The sequence below is a fragment of the Leucopleurus acutus genome, assembly GCF_964270905.1.
Source record: "Leucopleurus acutus genome assembly, chromosome: 10".
Taxonomy (NCBI): Eukaryota; Metazoa; Chordata; class Mammalia; order Artiodactyla; family Delphinidae; genus Leucopleurus; species Leucopleurus acutus.
This window is the reverse complement of record NC_139153.1, coordinates 39830556-39847412: the sequence shown is the minus strand read 5'-3', so window position 1 is coordinate 39847412 and position 16857 is coordinate 39830556. Positions and strand designations below refer to the sequence as shown.

At 44.8% G+C, this 16857-nt stretch overlaps 1 protein-coding gene across 2 annotated transcripts in view; it reads right to left on the bottom strand.

Moving 5' to 3' along the window:
* IP6K2 (inositol hexakisphosphate kinase 2) overlaps window positions 1–15302 on the bottom strand; it is a 29132-nt gene extending 13830 nt beyond the window's left edge. The window contains exon 1 of one of the 2 annotated variants that reach the window (XM_082849021.1): window positions 15251–15302. The gene's annotated coding sequence lies outside the window, so the exon portion shown is untranslated. The other variant, XM_082849022.1, reaches the window with a different exon arrangement.
* Window positions 15303–16857: the final 1555 nt, after the last annotated feature.

Sequence of the window (16857 nt, the reverse complement as noted above, 5' to 3'; positions counted from 1 at the left end):
AACTTTTAGGGGTAATGAAAATGTTCTATGCTGTGACTGGAACAGTGATTACATGGCTGCATAAATTTGTCAAAACTCATCAAATTATAGACTTAAAATCAATGAATCTTGGGGCTTCCCTGGTAGCGCCGTGGTTAAGAAGCCACCTGCCTGTCCCTGCAAGGGACATGGGTTTGAGCCCTGGCCTGGGAAGATCCCACATGTCGCAGAGCAACTAAGCCCATGTGCCACAACTACTGAGCCTGTGCTCTAGAGCCCGCAAGCCACAACTACTGAGGCCGCAAGCCACACTACTGAGCCCACGTGCCACAACTACCAAAGCCCGCATGCCTGGAGCCCATACTCCGCAACAAGAGAAGCCACGACAATAAGCCCGTGCACCGCAAAGAAGAGTAACCCCCGCTCACAACTAGAGAAAGCCCGCGCACAGCAATGACGACGCAACACAGCCAAAAATAAAAAACAAATAAATTAATTAATTAAAATAAATAAAATCAATGAATCTTATTGTATACAAATTATATTTCAATAAACAGCTTGAATTTTTTAATTTACAAAAGTTTCATAAGTACAAATTATTTTAATAATCAGAAAAGACTGTAATTAAAAGATATTAGCTGTTAAATAGGGTTTTTAAAAATAAATTTATTTTATTTATTTATTTTTGGCTGTGTTGGGTCTTCATTCCTGCACGCGGGCTTTCTCTAGTTGCGGCAAGCAGGGGCTACTCTGTATTGTGGTGTGCGGGCTTCTCATTGTGGTGGCTTCTATTGTTGCAGAGCACGGGCTCTAGGCACGCAGGCTTCAGTAGTTGTGGCACGCGGGCTCAGCAGTTGTGGCTTGAGGGCTTATTTGCTCCGCGGCATGTGGGATCTTCCCGGACCAGGGCTCGAACCCGTGTCCCCTGCATTGGCAGGCAGATTCTTAACCACTGCTCCACCAGGGAAGTTCCAGTTATCTTTTTAAATTCTTGTAAAGCCAAAGCAAAAGCATACTTTACACACAAAGGAGAAAAACAGAAGCATAATGGCCCAATAAGCCTTTCAGTAAAACACCCATCACAAAAGAAAAATCAACAGCAAATCTGCTCCAATTATACTAGCTTTCTTGTTATTTCTCAAACATGCTTGATACATACCTACCTTAGGGTCTCCGTCCTTGCCATTCCCTCTGCTTGGTGCACTTTTCCCCAGATATCTCCCTGGCTCACTCTTGTACCTCCTTCAGCTCTGTATGCAAATATCACCTTTAATGAAGTCTTCTTTAGCCACCCCATCTAAAAGTGCCATATCTCCCCATCCACATTCCTTACACAACCATGCTTTATTTTCTCCTCAGCACTTATCACCACCTAACATACTGTATGTTTTATTTGTCCTGTTTATTTTCTGTCTCCTCCACCCTGCCCCACCAGAAAAAAAAGTCCATAAGGTCAGACATTTTTTGTTGTTGTTGTTTGTTTGCGGTAGACGGGCCTCTCACCGCTGCAGCCCCTCCCGCTGCGGAGCACAGGCTCTGGACACACAGGCTCAGCGGCCATGGCTCACGGGCCCAGCCACTCCGCGGCACGTGGGATCTTCCCGGACCAGGGCACGAACCCATGTCCCCTGCATCGGCAGGCGGACTCTCAACCACTGCGCCACCAGGGAAGCCCCTGGTCAGACATTTTTGACTGCTCTGTTTACTGCTGAATCTCCAGAGCCCAGAAGAGCACCAGCACCGAGTAAGCACTCCACAGGATGTGCCTCAAATCACTACTGCATCATGAATACCTGCTGCACACAGATCAACAGAGAACTCAAAAGGCACCCACTGCAATTATCCAAACGCACACCAACTGCACAGGGAGTACAATCGTTAAAAAGCGGCACGCCACACACTTTACAAAATGCATTCTGAGCATCAGCTGGGTATTAATTTTGCATTTATAATCTCCCACCTTATTAACTCTGCACTAACTGGGGAGTATAAATGAAGGACCCTGCACCTGAATACTCATCTGGGTCCTGCTGGTGTGGAAACATTTCATGTAAACAAAGCCTAAACTCTTAATCTAATGACAACCAACCTCTTGGAAAATTCTCTCTTGTAGAAAATCAGGCAGAAGAATGGTCACTGAAGAATAAACTTTTAAAATGTGGATACGAGAAGATTAAAATCCTATCATAGTTTGAAACAAATATACTAGTTAGAATTCAGAAATTCTGTGTTAGTATTGAGTTGACATCCCAAACACCCAAGGCTTTCAGGTTGCTAAGTTATCACTGAAAGATAATTATCCCCATCTTTTGCAGGCAAAGCAAAGAAAGGCCATGGGGTTGGTGCTGAGTATTTGCTGAAGGCCTTTTCAGCAATGCTGGTGGGTCTGCCATCCAGCTTCAAACAAGGTGTCTCTGCAAGACAGTGCAGGAGAAAAATTATCCCCTCCATGATCTGGACTTCTAGAAAAGCTGGGCAGCAGATAAGGCACAATCCCTGGTGACAAAATGAATAAACCAAAAGGAGATTTAGCAAAATAAAGCCAGGAAGGAAGAGAAGAAAGCTGTTAATGTTTGCCTTGTGGGAGGCACCAAGGAAGGTGGCTGACCAGACTGACCCATTTGGGTCATGGGTATATGGCATCAAACTACCACCAACCCCAGGAAAACTCCCACCACTGCTCCATAAAAATCAGGTCCTGGCAGGACATCTCTTTTACCCCAACGTGAACGCACTCACCTCCACATCCAGCAATACGAAAGTGTATGATGGACTATTAGGATACTATAAAACATTGTTTATCACTTTTATATTTTTAAAACAATCTGATATGCTCTTCAATTAAAAGGAGCAAGACACAGGGAATTCCCTAGTGGTCCAGTGGTTAGGACTCCATGCTTTTACTGCCGGGGCCCAGGTTGGATCCCTGGTCAGGGAACTAAGATCCCACAAGCCATGTGGGGCAGCCAAAAAAAAAAAAAGGAAGATACAAAATTGTATAATCTATGATATTAGCTGAACTATGTCATAAGACTTACAGAGGAAAAGACTGGCAAGAAGTTCCAGCTTTGCCACTAAATTGTACACTCAGAAGTGGTTAAAATGGTAAATTTTATGTTATGTTCATTTTACTATGCACCAAAAAACCCTAAAAACAAAAATACCAGCTACTCACAGGGGTCATGGCTGCCCACCCCCTCCCAAGGCCCTGGAGTCACTGTATAAAAAAATGTTGAATGTCTTGAAGTCTCACAGCTGATATATGAAAAAAATTTGACACATGTTTCCCAAATTTGATGACAATCCTAAAAATTTACATGACATATGATGAATTGTGAGGCTGAAAGAAACTGTTCTAAGTTGTCAATAACAGAAAGCAGATGGGACTTCCCTGGTGGTCCAGTGATTTAAGAATCCGCCTTCCAAGACTTCCCTGGTGGTGCAGTGGTTAAGAATCCACCTGTCAGTGCAGGGGATATAGGTTTGAGCCCTGGTCCGGGAAGATCCCACATGCCGCAGAGCAACGAAACCCGTGCGCCACAACTACTGAGCCTGCACTCTAGAGCCCAGGAGCCACAACTACTGAGCCCGTGTGCCTAGAGCCTGTGCTCCACAACAAGAGAATGAGAAGCCCACGCACCACAATGAAGAGTAGCCCCTGCTCGCCACAACGAGAAAGCCACGCAGCAATGAAGACCCAACGCAGCCAAATTAATTAATTAATTAAAAAAAAAAAAAAAGAATCTGCCTTCCAATGCAGGGTATAGGGGTTCAATCCTTGGTTGGGTAACTAAGATCCCGCATGCCGCAACTAAGACCTGATACAGACAAATAAATAAATAAATATTTTTAAAAAAATAAATTTAAAAAACTGTAACAGGTGTTATCCTACAATAAATTTAAATGACAGCTAACAAATGAAATAAATTTATGGAAAGCAGATGACAATTAACCACCCTAGAGTAGTGACTATGTGATCTTTTTATTATTTACTTTATTTAAAAAATTTTTGGCTGCGATGTGTGGCATGCGGGATATTAGTTCCCTGACCAGGGATCGAACCTGTGTCCCTTGCAATGGAAGCGCAGAGTCCTAACCATTGGACCGCCAGGGAAGTCCCTATGTGACTTTTTTATAGAAAAATTATGACACTGCTGTCATAGAATGAGGCAGTCAATATGCTGCTCAGAAATGTAGGGAAAAAATACTGTACTATTGATTTTTGAAATGTGTAACTTTTTGTGTTTTCTTTTTTCAATCCAAACATTTACTTTCTTACATTATTGGGGTTTTTAAAAATTTTTTTTTTTGCGGTACGCGGGCCTCTCACTGTTGTGGCCTCTCACGTTGCGGAGCACAGGCTCTGGACGCACAGGCTCAGCGGCCATGGCTCACGGGCCCAGCCGCTCCGTGGCATGTGCAATCTTCCCAGACCAGGGCACAAACCCGTGTCCCCTGCATCGGCAGACAGACTCTCAACCACTGCGCCACCAGGGAAGCCCTTTTTTTAAAAAAATTTTTATTGGAGTATAGCTGATTTACAATGTTGTGTTAGTTTCAGGTGTACAGCAAAGTGAATCAGTTATACATATACATATATCCACTCTTTTTTTAGATTCTTTTCCCATATAGACCATTACAGAGTATTGAGTACAGTTCCCTGTGCTATACAGTAGGTCTTTATTATTTATCTATTTTATATATAGAAGTATATATATGTCAATCCCAATCTCCCAGTTTATCGCTCCCCTCCCCTTACCCCTGGTAACCATAAGTTGGTTTTCTACATCTGTAACTCTATTTCTGTTTTGTAGATAAGTTCACTTTCTTACCTTATTGTTTTCATAATTGTAAATTCTTTTGTTTAAAGATGGTACTTATAATTATATATCTATATAAATCAATTATATATATTTGTTACACTATATAAACTTTAGCCACCACAAAAGCTGGATCTGCCCAGTACTAAGTGGTAAGATTGTTATTCCCATCTCTTCAGTTTTCTGAATGTTCCAAACTTCTTGAAATTTTCTCGAACTCAGAGCATGTGTTTGTTACCTTTATAATTGGGAGTGAAAATATTAGGGGGAAAAATAATTCACTACGACTGAAATAAGAAGCCCAGATGGCTGCTCAGCTCTTGAAGGTTTTAAACTCATCTGCCAAAAAACCCTGATGCAACCCACACTGCATGCTCAGAGTTCCACTCCATGATGGAGACCCTGGGAGACTGACCACATGTAAACAAGGGAGGATAATCACCTCAACACATCCTGTTCCTGAAATCTGTACAAGGTGCTGAAAGGTCAGAGGAGGAAGTGACCAACTCAATCTTCAGTGACAATGGGATACAACCATGTCAGAGAAAAGAGCTACCGTTTACCAAGCTGTTAGTCTGTTCTGTAACTCCCTCCCTCCTAACACAGCCTTCTGGAGTAGATACTAGGATCACTCCCACTACAGATGGGTGCACTGAGGCACCAGATCACCTAGGCCTCATCATGGAAAATGACAGGTACTTTGAGATGAAAGAGTCACTGCTAAGAAGGCTGGAAAGGTCACCCCCATGTCATAGCAGGCACTGGCTCCACCAAACATGCAGCAGGGCCAGAGCGACAAGACACAGAAGGCTTCTATTAACTTGACACAAATGCCTGGGGTCCAACACCAGGTGTTCATTTCCCCCCCATCAGCATTTTATTCTTATTTGTTTGTTTGTTTTTAATTTATTTGGCTGCACCAGATCTTAGTTGCAGCACGCAGGATAGGATCTTCATTGCTGCGTGCAGGTTCTTCCTTGCGGCACGCGGTATCTTTTTTAGTTGCAGCATGCAAACTCTTAGTTGAGGTGTGTGGGATCTAGCTCCCTGACCAGGGATGGAACCCGGGCCCCCTGCATTGGGAGCATGGAGTGTTAGCCACAGGACCACAGGGAAGTCCCTTTATTCTAGTTTTAATAAAGGAGAAACTACAAGTTGTAAGTGGAAGTATTTCAAGAAAAGTCACAACAATGCAGATCCTTCCACCAATTCTGAGGGACAAATGAAACAGCAGATTCTGTTCCAAAAATCCGGACAAGCTTTTCCATAAGGGAAACAGCAGCCTCTCAGAGGCTTCTCTGTCGAACCAGCAGCATGATCACACTGCCACATCTCTTTGCCTCATCAGATTAGATTTCTGGAATGAAAGACTAGAGCATCCCAATATGGAGGGGGACAGGGAGAAGGAGCTTTCAGCCTACCTAGAAATATATTCCTCAGTTACAATGCTTGAATTACAGAGTTTTAGCAATTTAAAAAGTTTTTCTAGCTAAAAGTAGAGCACTACTCCTTCAAGAAAATCTAAATTATTGATTCTAAGGTGTCACATGTCCCCTTTATCAGAATATCAAATTTACTTATAAATACCTAAATGTATTCCATACACACACCAAGAATTATCAGTCCTCCTTAAAAAGCCTGTTCCCCCCCCCCAAAAAAGCCTGTTTCCCCTCTTCAAAGGCAATTTTCCATCTCCAGTCTCCTCCTCCTGATGCAGACTACAAATCCCACCATCATGTGGGAAACATACACAACAGGAACATGCAGAAGTGACCCTTGAAGACTATGGCCAAAATTGTTCTGAGCTCTCGATCTATGGGGGACTCTCCTACCTTAGTCATGGTTCTCTCATGTGCCAGTTAAGTAACAGTCCATTAGCTTCAGGCAAGATTATATGCTCCCTGCCTGTGGTCAACGTTTACCCCTGCTCATTTCTCAGCCAGTTCCCAAACCAGATGACACATGAACTCATCCTCTGAAACTAGTGGTGCCAAAAATGATTCAGTCCTCATGGCCAGCCACAGAACCCAGGCAGCCCCAACCCGCCCAGGCCAGCACAATGAGGGCTGTACCTGCTGGTAGAGGGACACGTGTGCCCTGCGCTACACCAGATCCTGTGCCCAGAGGGCACAACTTCCTCTGGGTCCTCACAACACCTCACTCAGGTAAATACTCCCCTCAGGGGTCTGCTAAGCATCCCAGGCTAACAGCATCAACATGGCAGCTTTGATCACCCAACTACTCTAACTACAGTCAGTGCTCCTCCATGACCAGCTGGGAAAAGAACGAGATATGGGAGTGAGAAAATTCCTGACACCACATAGGTCACGGCACTATATCTTTTTTTTTTGCGATACGCAGGCCTCTCACCGCTGTGGCCTCCCCCGTTGCGGAGCACAGGCTCCGGACGCGCAGGCTCAGCGGCCATGGCTCACGGACCCAGCCACTCCGCAGCATGTGGGATCTTCCCGGACCGGGGCACGAACCTGCGTCCCCTGCATCGGCAGGCGAACTCTCAACCACTGCACCACCAGGGAAGCCCCACAGCACTATACCTTAACACATGACCATTCGTCAATCATCCTCTATGAGTCCTGGGACTTCTTTCCAAAATAAGGCACAGCAAAATATTAAAAACTTCTTTAGGGAAATCAAGTTCAACTGCACCCATAGTTCTGAAGCAAACTACACACTGACTCCTTTGGAATCACGCAGCTTGCGAGAAGGGCAATGACTTCAGTCAGTCAACAGACGTGAGGATTGGGAGGGAAGGCCAACGGGGCACTTCCACTTTTGATATTTTACCACTATTCCCTTTCTTTGGCTCTATACAAAGAGCCTAAGGTATTTTCAAAGTAAAAACACTCTTTGAGAGTGAGATAAATCATTCCTGGGAGAGAGGTAGCCTGTTCCTTCCTTTCCCAGCCCTCATCTGCCCCAGATGTGTTGGCCATATCCATCAGTTTTTCACTGCCCAGAGTCTGTCAGGTGGCAGCTGGCACCTCTGCAAGGTCCAATGTTCCAAATGCGCCAGGAGCCTGCATCCTGGGCTTACCGTCCTCCTCTGGCCTCCCGATGTAGGTGCAGCATCCCAAGCCACCCATAAAACCCAGCACAGGTTCTACAAAGGGCAGGGGCAACTCAAAGAACCTAAGGGAGAGATATGTGTGTTCTCATGCTCCGATAAGGACACAGAGCAAGAAAAACCCACACCTTCAGCAGGGGGTTGGCAAGTACCTCAGCTGTCTCTCTAGAGGCACTCACCTTGGAGAACAGACACTGTTCGTGAAAGGACATCTTTCACTGCCTTATATGTAAAACCTCTATTCATAACAGAAGAAAAACTGAAAATGTTCAACAAGAACCAACTAACTGGGCTTCCCTGATGGTGCAGTGGTTAAGAATCCGCCTGCCAGTGCAGGGGACATGGGTTCGAGCCCTGGTCCGGGAAGATCCCACATGCCGTGGAGCAACTAAGACCGTGCGCCACAACTAGTGAGCCTGCGCTCTAGAGCCCATGAGTCACAACTACTGAGCCCGTGAGCCACAGCTACTGAAGTCCGCGCGCCTAGAGCCCATGCTCCGCAGCAAGAGAAGCCACTGCAATGAGAAGCCAGCGCACAAGGAAGAGTAGCCCCTGCTCACTGCAACTAGAGAAAGCCTGTGCGCAGCAACAAAGACCCAATGCAGCCAAAAAGAAAAATAAATTAAATAAATTTAAAAAAAAAACCCTAACTTAGGTAGACAGTAATCTCAGCAATGTGCAAGTAAGTGCTTTAACAGTTACTGGTGTATGTTTTTCCTGTCAGGTTGCTCAAGTTCATAAAAACATACATTCTTTGGCCTGGTATACTTCATCCATCTCTCTTCTTCCTTTGTTGCTTACTCGGGCAATCTCTCAAGGAAACAGTATGATTATGTTTAGCACTAGAGCCAACAGATATAGGGTCCACACACCTCCACAGGCACCCTGTAGAAGAAGCTGAACTGTGAACTCTCGCTCATGAGAGGGGAAGGAGGAGTAAGGCACAGTCCACATATACCAAGTTTAAAGCACATTAAGCAAATGCGTACCAAAGTGAAAGCCGGCAGGCTTGGACTTAGGTTAATCCCAAGACAAATGTTGCTGCAGCCTCAGCAAAAACACTGAATTTGTTTAGACATGACCTGGGATCTCAATCAGAGAATGGGACAGATGAGAAGGAGGGAAGGTTATAGTAAAAATGCATATCCAATGTTAGTTTTATACTTGTAAAACAAAAATGGTCTATTTTTCCTATAAAACAAACATTGCAGGGCAATGCAAGATTTCTGCATTCCCCAAGAGAGTATGACAAGCACACCCAGCCCATGGGGCCACCTCATTTCTGAGTGTGCAGCCGTGGATAGGAAAGCCCTGTGGCCCTGGAGCAGCTCATCTTAAAGATGAACAAGGCTCAAGGCAAGGGGCTGTGGTGGGGTTAAGACAGACTGATGTGGCTCGGGGGGTTTGCCTTTGGGATCCAGCTCAGGTATCGAGCAGGCACATTCTTGAAAACTAAGTGCAGAAATAACAACACTAGAGCCAAGTGTTATGCCTCCTGGTCTCTAACACATCTTATTCCATTAAAAGAAAAGTTCTACTCTTCCTTAGGCTTGGGATTGGACACTCAATTTCTACAAGTATATGTCTCAAGTAAGGTAAACAGATGGATACACAGAGAATGCAGGTAATACTAAATGATCTCCCATTTGATCAATCATGAGTTTCAGTTAAATACATTCACAAGACGAGTTAAAAAAAAATGCAGCAGTGCAAAGAAAGTTTTGTGAATTTGCCATGACAGAGAGCAAGCAGAAGAGGTCCAGGCTGACTCCAGTTGCCCAAAGGGGCTTGTGAAAGCAGGTACTGGAGGCCTGTCTCCAAGTCAGAAAGGTTTCAAAAAAACCCAAAGCCTGAAATCCTTCAGTCCAGAGTGGGATGAGACTTCTGACCACCTTGCAGAGTGGCCAGGAATGAAAAGAACACAGGTAAAAGACGTAGCGCAGTGAGGGTGTTAGGCAAGGCAGCCGTAGCTCCTATCATTTTTATTTTTTGTGGGTGGGTGCTGTAGGTGTTGACCACATCACTTCTACAATGGCTACATTTCACTAGCACAAAATCAAATCAAGGCATGACTTTTCTGTTGTTACCAGGTGCTTATTTTGCTACCTGTTCTGACCTGGATACCACATTTAGAAGTTATCATCCTCCCAACGATTTCAGTCTTAACCAAGGGGCATTTTGTTGGCATAAAGAACAAAACCTCTTGGATTTCCCTGGTGGTCCAGTGGTTAAGACTGTGTGCTTCCAATGCAGGGGGCATGGGTTCGATTCCTGGTCAGGAAACTAAGATCCCACATGCTGTGGGGCAACTAAGCCCACGCACCACAACTACTAAGCTCACGTACCACAACTACTGAGCTCACACGCCTCAGCTAGTGCCTGCGTGCTGTAAACTACAGAGCCCACGTGCTCTGGAACCTACGCGCCACAACTACAGAGCCTACACACCTTGGAGCTTGCGTGCCACAACTAGAGAAGCCCATGCGCCGCAAGGAAAAGATCCCACGTGCCGCAACTAAGACCTGACACAGCTAAAAATAAGTAAAATAAATAATAAATTATAAAATAAAATAAAATCTCCCTGACAAATTGAGGCCTGCCTTATACTTGGGTATAAATGGTGTTTTACCTATTCTTGGTGCCTGCCTTCATCTGTAAACTAGTCATGGTAGTTTTATGTAGGTGCCATAAGGTGGGAACAAGATTTAAAAATCTAGCCTACTGCCTGGCTTACATGCAACGCACTCCTCAAACGTGAGCTGTCCTCTGTCCACCATTCCAGTTCCTACAAAAAGTCCAATGGAAGATGGAGGCCAGAGGGTGGACTTGACAGTATAAGTGGATGAGGGCATGTTAAGCCTGCACTTTTCTGAGGCGGATGAAGAAACGGGGCTTCCGCAACAGGCAGAAGAATGGAGTACCAAGGGACATCCTGCTTAGCTCTTAAAAGAAGACATTTTTAAACTGGTTACAAGTGTGATAAAATGACCACCATTATTAGTTTGGGGTCTCTTTATCCTGTAGATTTTCTTCAGTGCATTTTTCTATTCTTTCCACAAATAGGATCAGGCTATATGTGTTGTTTTGCCTTTTTTTTCCCAAGTAAAATCAGCTTTAGTTTTCTCACCTAACTTTTAAAAAATAGTGATAAAATACTCACAATATAAAATTTACCATTTTAACTATTTTGGGGTATACAGTTCTGTGGCATGAAGTACATTCACACTGTTGTGCAATAATCACCACTATCTCCAGAACTTTTTCATCATCTCAAACTGCAACTATACACATTAAATAATAAATCCCACTCTCCCTACTCCCCAGCCCCTGGTAACCACCATTCAACTTGCTGTCTCTAATTTGAGTACTCCAGTTTCCCATATAAGTAGAATCATTCAATAGCTGTCCTCTGTTTTGCCATTTCCCCCCCAACTAAACTATATGACTTAGATATCTTGCTACATTTGTCTATATATGAGTCTTTTTAAAGGCTGTATAATAGTCACACAAAATCATAATGTATATATTGACTTCCCTACTGACACTATTTCCAACTTTTTTCTTACCACAATAATGCAGTGAGCATCCTTGTATCTGTCTTTGCACACCTGTGAAGTATTTCTGTACGAAAAAGTCCTAGAAGTAGAATCGCTGGGAGCATAGATTTTAAAAGATCTCACCCATTGGTTCACTCTGACCCAACCTATAAAGTATGTGAGCCACTGGATTCTGGAGTATGGTGGCGACATTTTATGTTAGGAAAATTAACCGGGCAGAGACAAGGAAAAACCTGGCTTCAGAAAGGCTCTGACTTCAACTGCTGGGCAGGGGGTGGTGGGAAATTGTCCTGACAGCCCTCAGGTTCTAGGGTCACCAAGACAACAGGACTGCTATCTCCAGACACCTGTCTCGGACCTCTTTAATGTTACCTCCCCTACTCAGTGGCATACATGGCAGGGCACACAGTCTCCTGTCTTCTCCACTGCACCCACAGAGCCAGCTGCCCTGCCCAGCCTACACAGAAGAACCAAGGAAGGAGGGGGAGAAGGTAAAGAAGCAGGACTTGATAGATGGCGAAGTGTAGCACACTGTCCTTAACCCTTGAGGGAGCAACAGACCCCCTAGAGAATCTGAGACAACTGTGGGACTCTCCTGAAAATTCACAGCCTCACTGAACTCTGCATACAATTTGTGGAGTGGGCAACTATGGACCCTATCTTCAGAATCCCTGATTCAGGGAATCAAATTAGAGGGATGAGTCAGATACTGAGTCTTCACAAGTCAGAACAAGGATGTTTTGTTCATGAAGTCAGAAACAGCTGAGAAGATAGTGAGTTGAGCTGCAGACACTTAAATATAAGGGATAATCAAGCAATCAAGAAGAAATGTACAGCAGACAGCTGGAAGCAGTGGGAGCGAAGCTTGAGTGAACTTAACTTGAAAACAGATTTGGGAATTACCTACAAAGGGAAGGCAGAAGGCACCCCAAGAGTAATGTGCAAAGAAAGAAGAGCACTGGGTCGAGGCCCCCATGATTGTGAACAGCCTGTGAGCAGAGGGTGCAAGGTCAGTGTGAGAGAAGGAGGTCTGTAAGGAGACAAGGAGCAAAACATCTTCATCCTCCTGGAGGCCAAGGGTAAGAATCTCCTCTCTGTTCCACATGGAAAATCTGGACCACATGACACAGAGGGAGGAGGAGGGTCTTGCACTGTGTGGCCCTATAGGTCCCTGACAGCCCCCAGAGTTCAAGGTTTGGGGCTCACTTTTGAATGAGCCTTGGCAGTTCCAACACAACTTCTTCACTGAAAAGATATACAGGTGTGACTCCTTCAAAGCCAGCCACCAGAGTCAAAAGGTCTCAAGCACACAGTGTGATGAGCAAAAGCCAGCATATGGGAACCCCTACAGGATAAATGACAGTGTGAACAGATAAATTACAAAACAGAGTAAGCATATATAAATTTAAGAGACAAAAGAGACACTTCAATCAAATGCCATATGCAGACTTTATCTGGATCCCAGTTTGAACAAACAACTATAAAAAAATAATGAGACAATCAGGGACATTTGACCATGACTGAATATTTGAAAAAAAAAATTAAGGAATTATCATTGTATTTTAGGCATAATAATGGTGTAAAAACCATGGGTAGCTCCTTGTCTTAGAGATACACTAATAATGTATAATGAAATACTTTTGGATAATATACACTTTGGGGATAGGTTTCCTAAAAAAATTCAGCTTTTTTTTTTTTTTTTAAGGGGAGGGGAGGAAGGCAGAGTGTAAATGAAACAACATTGGCTAGGAGTTGGTAACTGCAGAAGCTGGTGATGGATGGTTGGTTGACAAACCCAAACCAAGTATCCATCATTTTAGGAGACTCTTTTCGTTCAAATTCTGAGGTAAACGCTAAATTCAATTTTGGGGGAAAAGGCCCCTTCCTTGCTACCAGAATATATTACAAAACACTAGTATTACTTGTTACTTTTATTACTTGGTATGCAAATAGGCAAAAATATAATTTAAAAAACAAAAACATGCTTTAAAATGTAATCACATGAAAGCAATCATCTACTACACAAAAATGTGTTCAATTTGTCCAAGGTGATTACCCCATTAGGTAAAACAACGTCACTTAAAGGAAAAATTCTTCTCCAGTGCATCCTCTTTATGAACCAAACAATGGAAATTTTTCACCTCAGCAAGCTGGCCTCAGGGAGGCTCATCCCTGTTGCCTAGATACTGGTGATATCTCCCTACGGTGTTACGGAAGGCTCTGGCACCCCTTGCACCCCTCTGCAAAGAAGACTGGTTAAGGTTCATCAGTCAGAAGTTGTGCCTTCCTCACACATTCCACTGCTCAGACAGCTATGGGGCTGGTATACCATGTACTTGTCTGTCACCTGCGAAGCCTTGAAACAAAAAGAAGTCTATTACATTTGCTAAACTGGTTTTTATAATTGTATCAACTCCAGTCCTAGCTCTCATCCACCTGATTTCTAACAATTCCTGAGAATTTTATTCTAAAGTCACAAAGCAGGTCAACCAGCTGGAGTAACAGTTAACCGTTCAACTGATGTTTGCCTCCAGAAAAAGTTACTAAGTGATCCACTCACTGGCCTATTACATCAATATGATAAAGTATTCATTTTGCTCAGTTTCTAATTCTGGTAGTGGTTAAAGTTAAAACAATAACAATACTGCCCTGAAACTTCTCGTTAAATACTTAACACCAGATTACAGGATGCAATTACACAAACTCCACAGCAGCAATCTATGTAAATAAGCATTTTAGTTCACTTAAAATGCTAAAAATGCTAATACAGCAACTAATTAAATACTAGAATTCATCAAAACTACTGTAATTATGGCGCTTTATACAAAGTATCATAAAACTTGTGATCTGCAACATTTCTGTTACCACTTTTTAGAAGTTTTAGTACTTAAAACTATTTTTTTCAGATGATTTTATCTTATTCTTGTTCTATGTACATTTTGTTACCAAAATGCTTCATTCCAATCAGTGATTAGTTTTATTTCCCCGGTATTTAAGAGCACTAGATTTTACTGGTTTTTACATTTTCTTTTCACAATATTTGGACTCATTTTTCTGCAATTCGGCTTTAATATATGAAACTGAATAAAAGCCAAAAATGAAACAAACCATTAGGACGCAAAAGACAAAAAACAGTCTGTAATCCAACGTGAACGAAATGAAAGCTCCATCCATGGTGAAGCTTATCACTATTAAGAAGACGTCCCCGGATCCATTTTAGGACTTTTTGGGATAAGAAGGTTAGGTGTGCAGACTCCCCCACCAGACACCAGCTGACAAGCCCAACTGACATTCAACACTCAAAATGGCTGCACATCTGCCGGCCGCAGGTAACCGTACCTGAGGCGTTGGGCTGATTTCTCCAGCCAAAGACTCAAGGAGACCCCCGTCAATAACCCGGAAGATCGTGGCCACCAATGTCCTGGGGAGACCCCCTCAATGACCCAGGAGATCTTACCCTCTCCAATGACTGGAGACTTCAATGACAGAGGGAGATCCCGCACCACCAAAATATCCGGGAGACACCCCCCCCGCAATGACCAGGTAAGATTCTGCCCGTCAAAACCAGGGGAAATCGTCTCTCCCCAATAACCTGAAGAAATAATGCCTCTCTCAAATGATCCGGGGAAATCTGGCCCCACAAGGACCCTGAGAGATCTCTCCTACTCCCATCATCGCGGGAGAGCCCCTCCCAAAAAACCCGGGAACACCGCTAATGACCAGAGACCTCGCTCCCCGACGACCCGGAGAAACCCTCCTCCAAAGTCCCTGGGGCGGCAGAGCGGTAGGCCGAGCAGATCGGGCGTTACCTGCTACCTCAGGCGGTCCCGCGGAGCTTCCGTCCTATTGTTTCTCTCCCACCAAGATGGCGGCCGCTGCGGCGAGCCCCGCCCCCCGCGCCTCACTCCCGGAGCCCCTCACTATTGGCTCGCACCGGGAGCCCAGCTCGCGGACTGGGCGGCCCAAAAAGCGCTGTTGCTAGGGCGCCCGGATTCGTTGTAGTGGCTTCCGGAAGGGGCGGTGCATGGGGCGGGGTTAGCGAGAGAGGTGGAGTCTTGTCTGCCTCGAAGGGAGAGAGTGGCCAAGGAAGTCAGGTTGGGTGGACAGGTGGGCTTCGAGCCCAGGGGTGCAATACGGGATGCCAGGGGTACAGATGGGTCAGCCAACTGTACCATTTTTCCTGGGTCCCAGCGGTTTCCTGGAGTGCAGGACTTTCAATATTAACATTGAGACAGTCTGCAGCAATCTGGGAAGTTGGTCACCCTAGCAGATGGATGGACAGAGGACCGGATGTGGCTGGACGGAAAGATGGACAAAAGAGTGGCTGTAGACGGTGGATAAAGGGCGGTTGTATGCACAGGTGGACAGATGACTGGATGTAGATGGATGGACAAATGACTCGATATAGAGAGGTGAACAGAGGAGTGGCTGTATAGTCCTTTGTGGACTGGTGGGTGACCCAGTGTCCAACCCAGGTTCCACCAAGCTCCACACTACAGAGCTTGTCTGAAGCTCGTTTGTTCTGGGCCCTGTGTTAGCCAGAAGGTCTCCCACCTGAGTTAATATCATTGTGGCTGGCAAAAGCAAGGGAGGATGGGGATGCTACTGAGAGTGGGTAGAGCCTCCTACCTGTTCTCTGCTCTTTTAAAAAATCCCTGTGTGCTGGCTGTTTGCAGAGGTGTGGATTCATGCATATACTCATTCATTCAACAACTATTTATGGAGCATCTACGCTCTGTGCTGGAAATACAGCAGTGAACAAAAACAGTAGGAAAAAAAAAAAAGCCTGCCCTTACGAGGATAGGCAGGAAAGATTTCCTGTGACCAGCTGATCTCTCTTCTCTTGGAAGCACAATCCCTGTGTGGCTTCCAGGGCCCCATGCCCTCCTGGCTTCCTCTGACCTCACTGGTTCCTCCTCTTCACCTTTTCTCTGTCTACACTATTGCTCTCATAATCTTACCCAGGGTCATGGCTTCAAATTCCACTTACATGTCTATCACTCCCAAAGGTGTATGTCCAGTCAGACCTTTTCTGAGTGCCAGACTCAATGTCCAGCTATGGACTAGGCACCCGCACTCTGACTTCCTCTTGGCACCTCAAACTCAACTTGTGCCACCCTAGCTCCAGCTCATCCCCCAAACCTACTCCACCCCAACTCCCCCAGCTCAAGTGATGGCAGCTCAGTCCTTCCTACTGTTCAGGCCAAACACCTCAGACTTTGTCTTGACTACTTTCTTTCCCACTTACATTCAATGCATCAGGAAGTCCCGTTGCTTCCATTGCATCATCTACCCAGAATGAGACCACTTCTTGCCAGGTCCATGGCTTCCACCTAGTCCAAGCCACCACCATCTCTCCCCAGGACAATGTCACAGCCACATCCCAGTCTTTTGCTGCTGCCCTTGCCACCTTCAG